At 40.7% G+C, this 20,438-nt stretch overlaps 1 protein-coding gene across 1 annotated transcript in view; it reads right to left on the minus strand.

The window, feature by feature from the left end:
• OFCC1 (orofacial cleft 1 candidate 1) overlaps positions 1–6,824 on the minus strand; it is a 177,832-nt gene extending 171,008 nt beyond the window's left edge. Inside the window, exon 1 of the mRNA XM_015854505.2 lies at positions 6,603–6,824. The gene's annotated coding sequence lies outside the window, so the exon portion shown is untranslated. The remainder of the gene's footprint in view (positions 1–6,602) is intronic.
• Between the last annotated feature and the right edge of the window lie 13,614 nt (positions 6,825–20,438).

The raw sequence follows: 20,438 nt of genomic DNA on the forward strand, positions 1-20,438 counted from the left end.
AGCATAATATTTTTTCCAAGAGTTATTTTGTCATCTTAAGAGAGTTACAATCACTTGGTACTCTTTAATATTGTATTTAAAGATGAGTTCACCTTAAAAGATGGATGCAGATTCACCCTACCACATATTTCACAACCAAGAACAAGTAGAATAACTTTTTTTTTGTCCTCCAAAAAAGAAACATAGGAACATAATGGCTTCAAAATAGAACTATTCTACTTAGACTCGAAAATTTAGATTCAGTTCTGCCTAAGGTTTTGTAACCCTGGCCAAGACTCCAAGCCAGACAGAGAAGAAAAAAATCTAAAGCCTCCCTTCTCACTCTGATAAAATACAGGGAATACAATTAAAACAAGACCTCATTCTAGGAATAATACCATGTTTTTGGGCACTGAACAGAGCAGAAACATAAAAACAGACAGTTTCATCACACCAACTGAAACTCAAATTGTCTAGAAACGTAGGGAGTTGGTTGACAGAATGGGTTCCTGCACCAGAGCTGTTCATTAGATGGGTCAACACTATCACAGAATCATAATCATTTAAGTTGGAAGAGACCCTCAAAGGCCATCTAAGTCCAACTCCCCTGCAATGATCAGGGACATCTACATCACATTGCAAAGAGCCCTGACGTCCAGCCTGACCTTGAGCATCTCTAAGGGCAGGGCATCCACCACCCCTCTGGACAATCTGTTCCTGTGCCAGCCTTACAGCAAAACACTTTTTTTGCTGTATCCAACACTATGAGAAAATAATGGTTTGGCAAAGCTAAAAACAACAGTGCTCTGCCTGACATAAAATTAGACTGGCATGAGAGCTAAGCTGTCCCATTCAGGAGCTTCACCAACTAGGTTCTGCTACCAGGGTCACTGATTTAATGTAAGGTATGGCTAACTCCCAGTGGCTCTAATAAATATAAGAAATGGGGCCTCGCACTCATATTCAGATTTTCATTGCAAATATTCTAGTGGAAAATCAGGGTCTCAACTCCCAGTCAGAGAATTTCAAGGGTCTTTTTTCTGTTTTGTTTTCATTGTTTGTTTTAAATCATCTTAGAAATTAAAACTGGGGTGAGGAGGGAAACAATCTGAAGAGCTTCAGCAAGACAATACTTGCTTCAGTTTCAACCAAGAGCTAGTCCGTATGGCATTCTTCAAAAAGAAATTTAAACCCATATGCTGACATCTGGATGCAAGCTGATGAGAAATGCACTATCCTCTTTTTCCTAAAAACATGCAAGGTAATTGCAGAGTCTCAGTGCAAAGTTTACACTTCATACCTTGTTCATCAACTATAGAAACAGCTTCCTTTAGAACACAGGCAACAGGAACAGGGCGTCAAATAATTTACTTCAGTTCAGACAATAAACGTTCAGCCTGGATGCTGACAAGATGCCTTGAGATCAGCTTCCTTCACACTGTCTGCAGTTGGTGCTAGTGAGTACTTCCTGGCACTCAGCCCAGGGGCACAGTTTGTATCTCAACATGCCAGAATGAGGAAAATCTACTGTAAAGTCCTAAAGCAACAGAACTACACGTGCAGAAATTTACTGAACACTAGCAGATGCTTCACGTAGCACAAGGAGACCTGAAAGATGGAGTGGAGGAAATTGAGAAATCAGGTGAGGGTGTGAAACATGCTTCCACAATCTCTGATACAGAAGAAGGAGGCTGCATGAAATGCAATCAGATAGAGCTTCGTATCAACAGTAAGCCTGCCTGTCCTTACACGAAGCAGTGGTAGGTGATGGTAGGAAAACAGCGGCTGTTAACAGGGATCTTTTGCCAGATCTCCAACCACTGTAAGCTACTAACCATACTTTTGAGCAGAGCTACAACTTGTGCACATCTTATATCTCTGATCTGTATGGGAAATTCGCACCACCATTACTCAAAGAGTGTTCTTCACACACTATACATTGTAGGGTGCTGATAGTGGAAGTCTCATGTTCCAGCCCTCCACGCAGGGCCAAACACTGTGCTCAGTCAAGTCTTTGATGACGTTCATAGACACTGTGGAACTGAAATTCTTCATTCCTATCAGTACTTGCTCAAATGTTACAATACCTTAACTCAGATACCAGGAACAGAGTATGATGCACACTCAAAGTTATAATTATGTATTTTAGTATTTAAACAGTCAAATAAAACCAAAGTAAAAATGACCAATTGTATTGCTGCCACTAACACTGTATGTTGCTTCTTAAATACTAGACAAATAATTTAGACTTACTTGAGAACAAGTCAAACTTGTGCTTCTGGCTTTGCAGTAAAAATTGCCACAAGACTCAAATCTTCTCAGCTCCTCCTGCCGCCTCTTGTCCATTATCCTAGATTAATTCCTGACCCTCCTTTGTTCTGCCAGCCTTTGCTGACAGTTCTGCAAAAAAAGTATTTTACTGTGCCACATGCTAAGAAATGCATGCCAACAAATGTCCTTCTCATTTCAATTACCATAGGAGTAGCTTCACACCGTTTTCTCTGAATCATGTGTGCAGTGTCAGGTAAGGCAGGATGTGACTCAAGCATGACTGGATTCAGAAGTAGGACAATGTGAAGTCTTCTGGTTTCAGTTCACAGAGTTTCAGGTTCTGTACTTTTCTCCCAGACCTGCACAGCTCCCAGTCATGCCGGGCATTCTTGGGACTGTTGGCTGAAGTGAACTAAAGGATGTTTCATAATAGCTGCTCTTAAGTTTTGTTGGGGTATTTTTTGTATGTTTTTTGTCTTCTACCATGCCTTGTCCTCTGGTGGAGAAAAGTGAATAGAGAAATTGATTTACCTTCTGTTTCTATTCCCTTCTTTCCCCATCTCTGCTGGAGAAACCTTTCTTTCCACCAGCTTCATGACTTTTTAGCATTAGGAAGCAATTGGTCTGTCAGCAGCAGCCAGAGTAGCTTGTCCTAGTTGGGAGATCACGTATCTTCCTCCTTCTGTTGAGTATGTTTCAGAAAAACCCTACTTCAAGAGCAGTGCCTTAGCTTTCACCTTTGTTTAGAGACAAAGTTCGATTACACTTTGCCTAAGGAAACTCATGATCTCATGTGCTCTGAAAGATGGCTTGAGGCTTTACATTTGCACAAAAGAATGGAGAAACAACAGGGAAACTTTCTTAGAGTTCCTAATCTCAGAGATACACACACACACACACAATCTAGGCCCTACAACCCTGATGTGTCAGAAAGTTTAATATAAAACCATAAAATGTGTTCACATAATTCTAGATTAAAGCATTATATTTTTCCTTGTAGTTGAATGAAATCACAGGCTCCTTTATACAATGTGGGGAAAGTCAATAGATTCCATAGTTCTGTATTTCATATAATTGGATTGATACTAGTTTTAATTGTATAAATTCAATTTTAAAAAAAAAAAAAAAAAAAAAAAAGGCTGCTTTCAAAAAATCCACTACTCATGAAAAAGCACACATCTTTAGTAATCACACTAATCCAAATTAAACTTAGAATGGAATATTTAGCATCAAGCTACAGTAAGTTTACTCAAAATAAACAACCAGATCCATTTCTATCTGACACAGTATTTCAACTAGTTTTCCTTAGGCTGATGTGATTCACTACTGGCTTTTTATACATGGTTCTCCCAGATGAGCCTACATGCACAATAGGATCCATTCGAAGATCCAAAGAGAGAACAGCATGATCAGAGAGAACAGTAATATTTGAGGAGATAGAAGGAAACAACTATGACAATTCTCACAGCTTTGGCAGGTAAACGTTTCTGATATGAGTGCTTCAGTCAAGCCCAGATAGATGACACATTTGTGTGTAGGCAGAGGATGAACTTGGGTGTGGACTGCGTGCCTCTGCAATGGGTACAGTGATAGGTCTAACTCAGCACCAGCAGCACTGAGTCACCTTCTCAAAGCTTAAAAGTTCCTCATCATTCCCTTTACGATGCAGAAAAATCCTGGCTGGACTACCTGCAAATTTTGGCTCAATGATGGGAGGCTCAATCTGAGAGGAAGGTCAACAGCACCACAGGGTTTCCATGCTCTCTGAAACCCTCCCCAAAATCCACCGATTCATGCAAAAAGGCATTGTATGCCTTCACTGTAACACTAGGCACCTGAAATAGTTTGGTGGGGTTTTTTCTTTGTCTCGTTCCCTCCTCTATACAATGAATACAGGTGAAAGTAGATACCAGAAGGACCAGGGCCTTAGGCTGGGCATTGAGCAAAGCCTTTTTTCCCCACTCTCTGATTCTGTCCCTCAGAAGTAGCCTTTGCATTAGTAAATTCTTTCAAAACAGACTCTTAGTAATGTTAGTACCTAGCTCCTCCTGAAACCAACAAAGAAACATGCAAAATGCTTGACAACTCAGGACTGCACAACAGTTAGATCTGTTTGCTTGTCTCACCATACTAGAGATAGTTAGATCCAACAAATCCAAAGGTATAAGGGAGATAAGTGTTAATTAATAAAATGACTTCTTAAAGAAATACTGAAACAATGATTCTATTAGAGCTCAGAAAGAATGACAGATTTCTACTTGATTTCTACTTAACATAGTATTTCCTTTTCTCTGAATCAGCTGGAAATCACAACAGGAAACAGATCTGAACTGGAAGAACTCTGGGTCTAACATAATTACAGGTTTTAGTCTCCCTAAAAAAGCATGATGAAATGGTTAATGGAGACTGTGCCATAACTGAGACATTGCCTGATCTCAGAAAGTGAGTCAAACCTGAAAATTCACCAGCTCTGACTGTGATATCAATAGAAAGATCAATCTGGTCAGAAAGTTCTTGATACAGAAATCAAGGTGAGTGACTTATATGTGAGTAGGCAAGATCCTGCAGAAGTCATTAGACAAAAATCAGTTATAAATCCAGTTTGTAACAGAAGTCAGACAGCTAACTGCATGTCCCAACAATGGCATCCCCCTAAAAATGCAAAGCCCAGCTGCATGTAAATAGAAAATTCAGTTTTTCACTAACCCAGTTGTCCCTTTTGTTAGTGTAAAGCATACATGTATTACAGTGATTTGTAGAAGCCTGACTTTGGCAATCCAACCAGTGTTATCTCAGGGTTTCCTTGGGCCCCCCAGGCTCTCTCTGTGCCCTCTGCTCCCTCCACACAGCAGTGGGGCCATAAGCCTACTGCAAAGGGAGCTAGCTGCCTTTTGTTCTGTGCTTGCAGACGTGTGAGTGACGACAGCAGCAGGAATTATAAATACAAGTGGCATTACATACACATGCAAACACCCCCACGGAAAATTCAGCCATGGGGTAAATCCTGAAGCTTTATTTGTCATTTAGTTATTCATTAAATCAAAGACCTAGAAATAGAGTATTAAAAAAAAACAAAACAAAACAAAAAACACCCTTGCCAAAACCCTCTGCTGGAGTGGACAGCCCCAGGGGCCAAGTTCTGATCCCTGCTCCCAACAGCAGCGGTGCTTCCCCGGCAGGGAATTCCCAAAGCAAGTAAGATACCCTGGAGCTGACATGAAGCCAATAGATTCGGCTCCCATGCCAGACTTCCTCCAGCTGTCAAGGCATGGAGCGTGTCATGATAGAAAACACACTGTGCCCTGACTACTCCCCTCTGGATCAGCAGCAGACTGGGCAAAGAGAAGAGCTCAAGGGCTCTACTGATCATCCCTGGCCTCAGATCAGAGATGTGCACAGTCCCTGCTGCCCTACAGGGCTGTGCACCTCAGACAAGGCCTTGTATCAGTCTCTGGAAGCCTTCTAGCACCTTCCTGCAGTAATGCTTGTATATCGTTGCTCATTAATAATTCATCTGTTGCTCAGCAATGAGCTCCTCCCTGCCTTTTCCCCCTTCCCTCACAGCCATACCTATGTAGTTATCTTTGGCTGTCACAGTATGAAAGACATCCATTTGGCATCAGCACCTTGCTGGGGTCTATAAAAGCTCAAACTGAACATTTAAACAAGACCATGCATCACTGAAAATGAGTTACATCTGTAAGGAACATGATAAGTCAACAAGAGGGGCAGCTTCCCCCACTGATATAAGAGTGGGCAGAGAAGGATTATCTGCAAGCTGTTGTGGACCAGTGTATACCAAGGCTTTAAAATCCTGTGTGGTTAAACAATGACTCATAGCTGATCCTTATCTTGCCTGTCAACACTCACCATTGCTTTACATGCATATCATTGCTGAAGTACAGCAGAGGATTGGGAAAAGGGGCAGAAGTGAACAACGTTAATTTACAACGCATGCAGCTCATTCAGCTTCTGTGCAAAACAGATAAAATCTTTAAGCAGTGAGTATTTTACGACTTCTTAAAATTAAATTTAAATAGATCTCAAGTCTTGCATTACACCATCTGCAAACAAAAAAAAAGTTAATTGGAGGATTGCCAACAGAACACCACAAAGGTCTTTAAAAATACTTCATTTGGCTCTTCTACATACACATCTATTAAACACATAATATGCAGATCAAAACAGTTCAAATAAACATGCACGTAAATATATTTACCTGCACATACATGTGCATCAGCACAAATGTATAATGGAGCACCCCTTACTATGGCATCCTTTCAAACCATTTAAAAACCCTTAGAATCATCTTAAAACCCTTCACAAGTATTGAAAGGCAGACCCAGACTTACCTTTCTAATTCCCAGCTTCTCTTCACCTTTTGAAACCAAATCCTCACTGCTGTCTCTATGGTGACAGTGACGTCCCAGTAACAAGCCAGCTGCTGGCATGGTTGCAGGTGCCAGGGCAAGACTGTCTGCACCAGACACCTCTCCAGTCTCCAGCTCCTCCATGGGGTGCAGGTTCTTCTCAGAACTGGGCCCAACACATACTCAGTATAGAAGATACAGTGTTCACCCCACACCTGAGGAGAGTGGGAACAGGTATAAGTAAGTGGTCCAAAAGGGTTTTATTATTATTATTATTTATCTGTTCAATAATTACTGCTACTCAGGAACGAAACGCAATAGCACTGCTATGAGAGCATATCTGGATAACTTACACAGAACAAACTAATTATAGGTAATTTCTCCCAGAGGGTTTGACAGCAAGAAGATACTTGAGTTACAAAGTCTCTGATAAGCAACATGATGAAAACCTCCTGCAATGTCCATCCACTGGCATGAGAGAAGGACGCTTCTTGGCTAGCGGAGAGAGAAGAGGGTAGATCTTATCAAATGCTAAATGAGGAGCAGCAGGTAGGACCTGCAAAGGTGTGCCTTTCAGGCAGCACAGGAGATGGCTCCAGTGGCTTTCTCTCCTTAGGAAAGAAACAGTGAGTCACTGGGATTACAAAACAGCAGCCATTATATATAGCCCTATCATATGTTATTATGATGTGTGTATCTAACTGCTAGACAATCCCAAAGCACATTCCCACAACACATCTTGTAGCAGCTTAAAGGCAGAGAAGGATGTCTAGACCCAGGTGGCACTTTCCCCCTAGGTTCCCAAATTAGGGGAGATGCGCCAAGGAAACAGCTTCCTCTTTCTGCTACAGTCCACTATCAACATCTGTTGATATGGAGCACTACGTAGGTGCTCCAGACAGTCATTATTACAATGACCTTTCATAGGCTTGTAGCTGAAGGTGTCTGGCACAGCACTGCATCACTATAACCCTATACACCATCACAAGAGAGGAGATGAAGTCCATCAGTGCTTGTAGCAGCAGATCACACCCAGAGAATCTATTGTGATATGTTGCTGTAATCAGCTCACTTTTAATTCCTCTCTGATAAACTGAGCAGCTCAAGATGTAGATGTTCTATTTGATCCAAATACTTGGAAAATGAAATTAAAGAGACAGAGTAGTCCTGTGCTTCCCACTCTAGATGTCCATGTTCTCTTCAACCAGTCAGACAAAAAAACATACACCACATCACACTGGAGATGAGCTAGCCGAGTACATGTTTAGTATGACACAGACAAGAAATGCAAGAGAAAGAGTTTATAATTAAAGCTTACATTGCTGTAACATGTATTAAAAATCTAGTCCCGGACTATGTTACTGACATGTCATACCTGTAGTAGTTTGAGAAGAAACAATCCAGAAGGAGCCAGAAGTAGCGCAGGACATAGTCATACATCTACCTCCTTGAAAGCGATTGTTGCACCCAAGTGATACAGAGTCATTCCACACACTTGATAAGCACAGAGATCATCATCTGAAAAAAAACTTTGTCTCTTTGAATGAGAAGAATCTTCATCGTGACAGCAACCAATGCTCAGTCCCTTCCAGTTCATACATAATTAGTTCCTATTTTGAAGCAAATAGATACAGAAAGTATTTCACAATTAGAGAAACCAGAGTTAAGGAGGCTAAGAAGGGCTGTATGTCCCATCGTCAGCAGAGCTGAACAGGTGCAAGACTCCTTTCACCAAAAGTTATAGCCAGCTCATATTGATTAGCACACCAGCAAAGGAGTGTTGGGAACATCCAGGTTGTGCCATTGTGACATTCTATGTCTAAAGGTAAAAAGCAAAGGTAACCACAGGATACAACACAGCAACACATGGAGTAACCCCACAGGAAGCAAGGATTGCACAGCACAGCAGAGATGAGTCTCCATGGCCCACCCTGTAGCCCACACGGGAGAAGCATCACAGAATTACAAGTCTTTAAAGTAACTAACATGAAAGATAAGTTTTCCTCAAAGCTAGAATGAAACCTTTCAGTGCAACCACGTCCAATGTGAAAACAACAGCTGACACCTGTGCGTGTGCACCATAATGAGAAAAAAATGTCAATTACTCTTAGACTAAAGAGCAATCTTAAAATGTTTTTCTCATCCCCTACCCCTGCCCCTGTCTAGAATCCCATCAACTCCACAAGAATTAGGATATGTCTTCTTTCAATCTATAACAGTCTGTCATATTTCACATGTACTTTGCATTGTTAGTGAGATTTCATATGACCAAGGAATACACTTCTCATAATACCAGCCATGTTCTTGGCTGGATACCAGACATTTCATACCGCAACTAAGTACAGCTTCAAAAGTCACCTCTTCATTGTGACCATTAACGGTTGGGTCAAAGGTGGTGGCATTTAGGATTTTCCTCATCCTGGAAAATAAGAAAAAAAAAAAAGAAAAAAAAAAACCCCAAAAAAAACCTCTTTTGCCCACTACCCCCAGCTTCCCACCAAAACTGGGAGGAATTCCTGCTGATCTGTTGCTGCTAAGCCAAATCAGGATTAATTTCTACAGAACAAGTTCTCTGGCATTTTGCTGTTTTCATGCTTCTAAACTTTTAATGGCAACTGTTTAACACATTTCTAATTAGAAATGCACAATAATAATTAAAATAGTTTTTTGTTGATTTTTTTTTTAATATAAAAAGTCTATAATTATGTCTTTTGCTTTGTTTGACAAAACTATGATTTCTACCAAAACACATGACCAGCCCTCGGGTGGTCTATTCACAGCAAACAATGTATTGTCCTGGGCACAGAAGAAGAAAGACAAGATGTGGTTTAATTGAGCCTCAGACTTCATTTACTCAACTTTTATGGAAACTACCAGTAATAACTCGTAGAGGGCACACCATTATTTCTTCTTTCATCAACTCTCCATGATCGAATTCTGTCATTATCAGCTTCTTCTTTCTCACGCATTCAGTTACATTCTACTGCTGAGATGCCACCATCCTCTTTCTGTGTGGGTTAAAAAGTCAGAGTAAGGAAGTTTGTTTCCTCACTACATCGGACACACAAAAATGCCTAAAACCTATAATCTAGCTTTCCATTAGTTTTGGGGTGTTTTGGGTTTTTTTTTGTTTCTTGGTCTAAGTTTAGTTCTAGAGTCACATAGGGTTTGGTTGCTCTGAACCCAAATGAATCAACAAGAGATTAAAACTTCATTCCTTAGATAAGATAAAATAAAAATGCCATCTCCTCATTTCTAGATAGCTTTGATATCAGACACAATATTGTAAAAGTAATGAAAGATTCTTCCCCACTCCCAGATTATCAGAAATCTTTGGAAGTGACTTTGCAAATCTGTTCAAACCTACCTGGTACAAAATCACATCAAACTAGTTAATTCAGAAGACAACATTTTTATTAACTGTAGTCCCTGAGAACATCTGCTTTTGATTGTTGTATGTTTGAAGAAATCCTGTTCATTTAAGCATTACACCTACTGCACACAAGTGAGTTCATCCTACAAGTGATGGGATCCTTCTCACTAGAAATTAATTCTTTCTGTTCTAGGGTAACAGCACGGATGTGGGACACGATGAGAAGGACAGAACTGATAAAGAAAGATGAACTTCAGCACACTGGGCTTGGGGCTTTTAAGTAAATAATCCATTTCCATGGAGCTTAAGAGACAAAGGAGGTAGGGTCACTGGTGAGGAGCTGAGTTCTGACACCAAGAGATGGCCAGGAAGGGACTCTCGGGAGTTTGCCAGCTCTTTGGATCATCCCACACCCTCCAGCCACCTCCCATCATTACATTTGCAAACACTGTTCTGTGACCGCTGCATACCTGGACAGAAAAGGTAGGTGCTCTATTCCCCTTGAGCAGAAGATGAGTTGATTGTGCCCAGCCTTTCCAACAGCTCTCTGCAGACCTCATTTCAAGCCTACAGAGCCAGGAGGCCTAAGACAACATATGTGTATCCTACCCGCAATGGCACAGGCTTGCTTCAAATCGATTTAGAAATACTTCCTGCCTGCAAAGAAAGAAACTACACGGAAGCCATCATGAAAACCAGTATAGAACCAGAAGATGTTCAGACTTCAGGCTTGAGTCCAATTCTGAGTCAATATGACAGTGTGGGTGGTCCACAATTTGCAGAGTCAAGACCACCATAGTTGCTCATCAGTGGTTTGATACCTGCTAAGTGTGCCTTTATTTCACAAAACAAACTCAGAACAAGCACATGCAGTGACACAATTGTGCCTGACCCAAAAGGATTCAGATACAACACATTTTCCCACTTACATTTTCCCATTCTGCTAACATTATTGAAGAAACATTTCATTTTCAGCTGTGTTTTCAGAAGGCTAACAAGGCTCTTATGAATACATCAAAGCGAAGTCATCTTATTCATTTACACAAATGTTTCCGATTACTTTTCCTCTGACCATTCAGACAGTGCTTTATTAAAAAGTCAGATGAAAAATTAAGTGTTTTTCAGGACCATCTCTCATAAGTCAAGGTTTTGATCTCTCCCTGGATTTACAGAACATCCGTATGGTGCAAAAAAAAAAAAAAAACCTCAAAAAAAAAATGTACCAACTCTTTGCAGACGCGGTGTCTACTAGGAGTTCTTTCAGCTAAGCGTGAGACATCTCCAGCAAACATAATCAGCAATGAAAGCAGTCGGAAATACACTGATCTACACATACTGAAAATCTGTTCCCTTAAGGGTCTTGCACAAACTGCACCTTTAGTTGACTTTGAATGGAGTCCCCAGGTGATTAAAGTGCTGATATTGCATTATTTATGGTGATTGAAATGCATCTAAGTAGTACTTAACAATAGAATTTACACAAAGTTACTTGATGGAAAAAATAGAGGTGGGGGGGAGGGAGGTTGTTTACAAAACAAGTTACAGTAATAAAGCTGCTAGGCTGAGCCAAGAGACCTCTTAGTAAATCATTTATTCCACAGTTTGACAATATTTACAAAGGTTTTTACATGAATTATTTACTCAGGCTTTTATAACTTGTAACGTACTGTACACAAAACAGCAAAAACACATTAGTGTTACAAACCTGGGAACATACAGTTATGCAATGACAGATGGTGGAAAGGGCTCTGACAAAGGGGAAGTTTACAGCTAACACAAGCAACAGCCTTTTCTATCTGTCATCAATAAAGGGATGAGGACTAGCAGGAAAATGTGATTCAAGGAAACAAGATGATTTTTCAAAAGCAGCATTCTTTATGATCGCTGCATTTGGTTATTTAAAAACAAGTCTTTTGTTCTGAACGTCTGATTCTAACAACGGACATTTCAGTGAGTTACCACCCACCAATGAAAGGCTGCGTGGCACAAAAGCCAGAGTTTACATGAAGGAAGCCCCAAAACTCTGCTGCCCACCACATTAGCTTTTGGTCAACTCAATTGTTATTTTATATGTGTCTAACAATCCTGCCCATGTGTATTAACACTATTGCCAGGAATTTTTGTGCACAATGCTCTGAAAGACAGATTCATTGCTTGAAATATTTCTAATTGAAATAAAGGAAGAGAAAAAAAATAAAATAAAGAAAGAAAGATCTTCCCTGGCATTATATTACAGATGGAGAACAGAAATTAGCACAATACCTGAGGCACAGCAGAGACCATTCAGTATAGGTTTATGCATCAAACTGGCTCTTACATCCACATTTCTTACTGCCCGGTGCTACTGAACTCAATAATGTCTATCAATATCAGATACTTTGCATCCTGCATAAAGGTATCGCTCATGGTTTCAGCTTGCCTGCTCTTTTCATGCCCAAAAAAAAAAAAGCAAGAGCACATCACACTGAGTCAAAGGATTTGTTGATACCATCACAGCACATTCAGTTTTTCTCACATAAACTTCAACCCCATGCAGCATCACAACCTTCTTACTACTCCACAATGGTAGGCAATGGGTATCCCACACTCAGTCCTCATGCACAGGAAAACGTAGAGCTATAATGTAGAACTGTCACTAGTGAAGACTTTGAAGACTGCAGGGACATCATCACACATCCCCTTTCCATCTGTTAATCAGGTTCAGATATGACTTGCAAGGGACCTTTTCTTCCATGTTGACCTGAGAGCTAATGAGCATGGGACTGCTGAGACACTGGCAAAAGCCTAAAATCTGGAACTTGGTCAAGACCTTCACCCATGCAGGCTGTATAACTGTAGCTCCAGCTTCCAGGACATATCACCAGAGGGGCTGAGCTCATCAGCAATGTGACAGCTCTAGTTCCTCTTACAGAAGCTCTGAGCCCCCTACTTTTAAACAAAGAGTAGAAAAATAATATAATTACATACCTTTTGCTAGCTGAGGAAGCTTCTCTTCTTTATTTTTTCTTGAAGCTGTTTGATTTTTCATTTCAGTACAATTCCTAAAATCACTCTTTGGAGAAAGAAAGGGGCAAAGATTATTGACTTTTCTTAAAACAACAACTTTGTTTTGGGAATTTTTTCTTGTGTGTCTGTGTGTAACCAGATTATTACCCTCACAATTTTGGTCTAAACTATTGAGATAGGACTTCAAACAAGAATATTTACCAACACTGCCCACCACTGAAGCAAAACTAACAGATCCTTGTGGAAATTTCAAGATAAAAGATAAAAGAAAGCATCAAACAAAAGTTATAACTAATAGAAGACCTAGGGACTCTGTATGGTTTGATTACAAAACCTGGCTGGACATCACATAGGTGAGTTTCCATGCCATAGATTGTATAGCAGAGGGTACATTTTTGTTACATGGGTTTTGCTGAGAAACTGTCAGTTCAATGACAAAAAGCTCTCATCACTAACTAAAATTCACAAGCTTTAGTTAGTTTTCCTTCAGATCTTAGCATGCTGTAGGTTTAATAGAAATAGATTTTCTTTTTTTTTTTTCCTCCTTTTTTTTCCCTCTTTTTTGACACTTTCAATTAGGTTTTCTTCCTGGCGGTTTCTGAGGATCATTCCCCGAAGGCAGACGTGCGTCCCTACCCTCGTTAACTGCTTTTGAAATATTACTGCAGTTTTCAGGAGCTCTGCTATTGACTGAACTGCTTCAAAGTCCACTCATGATATCTGGTGGACACATTACCCTTGGAGAAGTTACTTCTCCTGAGTATTCCCCGCCTACATGAGGATGGAGGTAGTACTGTGATTTGTAACTGGTCAAAGCACGTAGAGCATCACATCATGGCACAGCAGAGGGGCCTGACTGTTTAAAGTGACTTCAGGAGAAGCTTCAGATGCTTTTCATTGCCTTCTCCTTAGCTGAGACAGATGTTCTCATACAATCCTAGATCACACAGTAACGAGTTACAACATCAGTAAGCACTCAGCCAAAAGGTGTCGAGACAAACCTCACCAACACTTCAGAAATTCAAAAGCATTTGTGGAAAGAGGTTATGTCAGGGTTAAGTTTAAAAACAGTGGGTGTACAAGAGACATGATACAAGTTCATTGTACTCACTGATGTTAAAAAATCTCCCCATATGAAACTTAACTTACGTCAAATGAAATTCTTACCCACTGTCTGTGCCAGAGGCTGTGAACACAGCCAGAGACCCAATAAGAAATTCATTAATTTTTTCCTATAAGTAAACATCTATCTATTCAAATTCTACAGATAATCAATTTCATCCTTCTGATAGTATAATCTAACACTCCTACAACACTGGCCACAAGGATGTCCTTAATGGAGACTATCTTTTACTATTTTATGTTCCTTGTTTTGGTGGGAATATCTGGGTATTTGATATTCAAATAATTATTTATTACAAAGACAAGCCCTAAGACAGTGCAGAATCAAACTAATAATAACTGCTTCTAGTAATAAGCTATCCTAAATTGAGCTCAAGTAGGAAGTTAATAAGCTGTAATTTTGATTGTTGATGTTTTATAGGAATAATATTTTTAAAGAAAGCAGAGGTAAGTCATATAAAGCCCTTTTCCATCCCAGGTTGGACTGTAAGTCTGTGTTAATTTCTGTGCAGTCGGAAGGAAAGGAATTTGCCAAGAGATTTTAATCCTGTAAATAATGGTTTCATTAAGAACCATACACAACTCCACAGGGAACTCTAAATATTAAGATTGGTAATAAAATCATTAGTTGTTCCAAGTTATTCAGCATATCATGGAGCCCTAAAAAGTTAATGACAGTTAGTTAAGAGCCAAGTACAGATGGACCAAACGTTAGCTGGTTCATTTAAAATGGGGTTGGAAATAGTTCTTCACGGTGGGGAACAATCCTCAACAACAAGGCAATGAGCCTAAATGCTTAAAGAGCCTTTTTGATCGCTAATTTCTAGCCAGTCATAAAACCTTTTTGTGAGGTCCAACAGTTAAGGTTTTGAATGCGTAACAATGAATAGTAAAAGCCTCACAAGAACATTAAATAGTTATTTTAAAAAATAAAAATAAAAACACTGGCCTCAAGACCTCCATCCCCCCCCCCCCCCCCCCCCCCCCCCCCCCCCCCCCCCCCCCCCCCCCCCCCCCCCCCCCCCCCCCCCCCCCCCTCCCCCCCCCAAGTTTCCTAGAACATGGACCTTGAAAATTTACAGGAGCCACTTTTTCTCCTGGAGAAACTGAGATTTTACATATGGATCTGCTTGTAATGTATACGTCTGCACACATACAAGCAGGTAAACAAAAATCATCTGGCTCCCAGAACCTCCAGTACCTTGATTGCCATGTGTTTTCAGCACACATTCAGATGCAAAGAGGTGTCTAAACCCAGCAAAACCATCGCCATTGGGCACAGGTCCCAACTTGGTACCCTCCAGAGGATCCCCACACTCTCAGCCTGACCCTGCTTTCCATGGGGAGAAGGCACCGTGCCAGCATCTCCAGAGTGGAGTGGGATGGGCAGGCAGCCAGCACAGCTGCCTCCCTGCACCACGGGTCCCTCTCACACCTGCTGCCCACCACTGCCTGCGGGGACAGCCCCCCACCAGCAGCCCCTCCTTGGGCTGTTCCAAGCAAAGCAGCTGGAGGTGCCTGGGATGGTATGCCTTGCTGTTCCACTCAGGGAGCAGATGTCATGTGTGGGTGTAGAGGGAGGGAGGGTGGTCACCTCGTAGGCTTTCCTCAGTATTAAAACCCACACGCTACTCCTATCAGGAGGAGGAGCTGCAGCTTGCAGAAAAGAGAATCCCCTTCTGCAAAAGTATGAGGGGTTTGTTCCCCATTTCTGTGCCAGGTAAAACTATGCCCAGGCCCTGAAGGCTGGCAGCAGCTCCTCTGCACCTCGCTGCAGCATTAAGGCAGTAGGTGAGAGAAGCAGCTGTGGTAGCACCATTCTTTCAAGCACAAGAAAACAACAAGGTAGTACTACTCACACAGCAAAAAGACACCATCAGTGCTTTATGCTGCTGGTGTTTTCAATTATTCTGAATGCCCCTGGCAGATCAATGAGACAAGTAAATAGCACACATCTTGTCCCCAGCTACGTTTCCACATTCTTCTACAGAGAACTTCTGTAGGAGCAGGCAGGGTGTGTCAGTGCATAGGAGAGAAAACAAGACTCCTTTAATTCCCCACCTGCATCCTTCATCAACTTTTCTGAATATTCCTTCTCAAAGACCACATCTTTTTTTCTTTAATCTGGCCTTCATGAGGCAAAGCAATGATATTATCCCCAGTTAAACAAACAGGAAAAAAATTCCAGTGACAGAATTTGTTTTCTGTCTCCTACATACTACTCTCAGACATCAATAGTTTGTCGTATTTAACAAAACAAAAAACAAAACAAATAAAAGAATACCATTAAAACTCCAGTCCCAACATTAAACAACGTGCTTTCCTCACTTCTGGAACCCAATCCCAACAGATAACATCCATGTTTCTAGCTCTGCACATATCCCTGTATTATCATTTCCATTCTGCAATTCAGCCTACAAAAACATCTTTCAGAACGATTGCATTAGCAGGCTTCATAAGTGCAATGACAGTGCTGCTAAATTAAGTATACTCTGGGCTAATTTTATGTTTTTATCACAATACTAGAGGAATATTAGGAAGGCATTATTTTGTCAGCTTTCTCATTTAGCAAAGCAGCTTCAATTTATTAACAGTGTGGAGGGTGAATGAATCAATATGTTTCATTGGGCAATGTGTCATTTGTTAATCGGATATTGATGAGATTATTGACGCACAGCTAATTAATCTCAAACCCTGCGCTAGCCTTCATATGTTTCCTTAATTATGTTCTTCATCTTAGTCTTCCAACTTTGGCATGCAGACGCTGGCTCGTAGGCAGTGAGTGAAGTAAGCTGTCAGAGGGTCTTTCCACACATTTACAATCCCTTGGCAGCAAAATTATTTTCCTACTTGTAAATAGGTATCAAACAAATATTTAATAATATTTGCCAGAAGACTGATATTGATTTGGCAGGGAGTCGCTCCAAATTAGCTTAGCAAGAGATCTTGCATCAGAAGCGGCATACTTAAAAAGATAAATCTAACGAGCATTAAATAATTATGGAACTATAAACCTGTAATCATTGGGAAGTACTAAAATTGCTTCTCTGCAGTCGTTATCATTGCACTCCCGGCTGAAGAGACCTAATGTAACGGGATTTAGTTTTTCCCCCCCTGCTGCACAAAGACAAATGTTTTCTCAGAGCTCTTATTTTCTTTTGCCAGTTGGCCAAATTTAGCAAAAAAAAAAAAAAAAAGGGAGTGGGGGGGGAAGCCTTTCTAATGAGATATTAAAAGACAGGACTAATTTTGTGGGGTGTGACAAGGGACACACACCCTAATTTCGCAGGGTGCCCAAAGAGGTCTGGGTGAGGAGGGGGCAGGGAGGGTTGGTTCCTTTTCGAGCATCCCCTTCTGGCTGAGGGCACAGCCCTGTGGTGGGATGCAAATTCCTGCCAAGAGCTGTTTAGCCAATTTTAGCTGGAGTCAGCTGAGGACACTGGCATCCCTGGCGCCACGGACAAAGGGAGCTGCAGCAACTCTGCTCCGTGGGGTGGCACCCGCCTAGAAACCCTTTGTGCTACCTACTCAGGCACAATAGCTTTAGAAGATGTATCATTTGCATCAGCCTTATTATTTTCTTGTTTTTTAACTCATGGAAACACTACCAATGGGACTCAGTAATGAAGTAAATCCTGGCAGGGCAGTAGGACTTCTGCAAAGTAAAATAGAACAGACCAGCTCTAGCTGGATAAGGGTTCTCTTTCTGAAGGGTGGGAACAGGAATGCTGCATACCATCTTGACTCATGAAAAAGATAAATTCAATGTATCTACCCCACTTCTCCAATATCTGCCTTAAGCCTTATAAAAATTATTTTTCTAAAATTAATAAACTATCAGCTGCCAGCTCTTAACAAAAGGACAAAGAGTTTGCATCCCCCTCTTATCTTCCACACCCAACTCAATTTCTGAGGAGAAGAAAGGAAAGAGATTTCACAGATGGAGCCAAGGTGGACTGGTGCTCCTATCACTATTGGTATCCCCAAGGAGGCCACCTAGCATACACTGCTCACACAGAACTAACCTGAACTATGTTTAAAGTCAGGTAAGAGGTCCCCTGGGGTCTCTTTGGTAAAGACTGATGGAGTACTTTTTGTCCCTGCCTACAACCACCAGGAGAACATACCTTAGAAAATCCTCTGCTGATGCAGAAAGCTATGGCACTAATTAGAAGTCCACTGTAATAGTGTGTATCAGTAGATTTACAGCTTTCAAGACAGTCATTGCAGTGCCCCAGGACTGTATTTACAAGCACTTGGAAAAAGCATTTTTCTCCGGATTAGGCATTTGTTGCCTCTGATCAGCAAGGTATCATGCTGGTAATTCAAACAGTCCTTTCCAGACCCCTTCCAGATATCCCTGAGCCTTAGGTTTCCTCCTGGCTATCTGCACAACAGCCATGATGAGGTGAGGACAGGGTGGTGCATCTGATACCCAGAGCCACGAGGTCCCCTAAATACATGAACAAGAAGTTAAGGGTAAAGGAATTAGAAACAGTTCTTAGCATTCAAAAACAAACTGTTCCAGTAGCATATTGTGCAGCTGTGGGAATCCACGTTACCTGTGCTTATATTGTGTGAGAACAGGACTATCATGTTTCAGCAAGCAATGTTGCACCTTATTTAAAAATAAATGAATAAGTCGGGCTTTAAAAATGCTGTCGCAGGACTCTTATTTTGTATATACTGAAAGCAAGCCAAGAAAAAAGACACAAGAACTGCACAGCTCGCAGTTTCTTGCAAGCCAACCAAATATATTTTGGTGTGTCTTATCTTAGAGTCGGTGACTTCTCCCCTAAAAATGAAATCAATGCCAATTTTATTTCATGTTTATATAAATCCTTCTAAAGGGAATCAATGTGCTTCTAAATCTTAGATAAACACTGACTTTGCCTGTAACCTTCAGCATTGTACCAATATTTACAGCTGTTCAGTTCATTTGGTTTTTTTTTCAGCAATGTTGACCAACAGGTTTATGCTGTGATTTAGTCCAGTGCTGAGAGAAAGAATGATAAAAATTTCATTTCATATGACACCACAGCAGTAATCGTCCTAATTGGCCTTTGTTTTTGTTTGTCATCTACAATTATTCTTTGCATAAATTATCACGTCTGACTGCAGCGCTTATGATCAGAGAATTCTTTAATATGCCATCACAAAGATCTTTGCTGCAATATGTTTATTCAGTAAATTCAAAATCCAGTCTGAAAGTCATACAAAGATAATTTTTAAAATGCTTCTGGAAATTATGAAAAGTAAACCAAAAAAATGTTCCTGAGCTTCATATCTCAGCTAACTGCTCTGTACAAAATTCTGCTCACAACAGAAATCACAGCATCCCCAAACAATTAACCACTGCATGACAAATTAACCAGCCCACGCCAAATGCAGCAAAACCTTCAATCCCGCTCTGAAATGGGAAAGGGAAAAGAAATCACAATGTGAAAATAATATATATATAGAAAAGCTTAAAATTACTTTGATTTCTCCAAAACCAGTTTCTGCTCTTGACATTTGCTTTTCAACACAGAGCATGGTATTTTTTGCATCACTTTCTCAAAGCCAAGGTGAAATTGGCGGTAGTATTTCCTGTGGACATACCAGCCCTGGGAGACAGACACCCCACCCAGGTGCCCTTCCCAGCTAATTGAGCTGCCTCAGAAATAACATGGTGTATTTGGTTTACCATCTATTTTGCTCCCTCAGAACTCTAACACAGGGCTGTATTCAAACTGTAAGCCTTAAGATATTACTACTGTCTCTGAATACTGTTAGACTTCCAAAAAGCTGCTTGCAAATTGACACAAATACCCCATACAATTTCTGTTTCAGGGCTCCATTCTCTATTTCCTACATGCCTCCCCTTCCCAGATACTGATGCTTGCCTGACTGATTGTATCTGCAGTGTTTCAAGATAGGTGAGAGCCATTACTCTATTAACAATATATATATATGATATATACATGTATATCATTATTCTGTATCATTGTCTATAGTCATTCCATTCTTAATCCCCCATTTGTGCCAAACTCATTTCAGGCTTGCACCAAGGAGAAAATAGCAGCTCTGCATACAGATGCTGTGCTTAAATACTTCATTGGGAAGCCAAGTATACACACACTGCCTTCTACACAAATTTCATTTTACATTTGATCAGAGGATTTAAAAATCAGAATTGGAGGGCAGGTCATTTTCAGTTTTACACCTGTGTCAGTGCATTGTGTGTTCTGCAACAGGGCTTCTCTGAAAGCAGGGGTGATGGCAGAATCACACCCTATCCATGCCGCTTTTCTACAAACAAAGCTCTTTAATACTCA

This window comes from Coturnix japonica, chromosome 2 (genome assembly GCF_001577835.2).
Source record: "Coturnix japonica isolate 7356 chromosome 2, Coturnix japonica 2.1, whole genome shotgun sequence".
Lineage (NCBI taxonomy): Eukaryota > Metazoa > Chordata > Aves > Galliformes > Phasianidae > Coturnix > Coturnix japonica.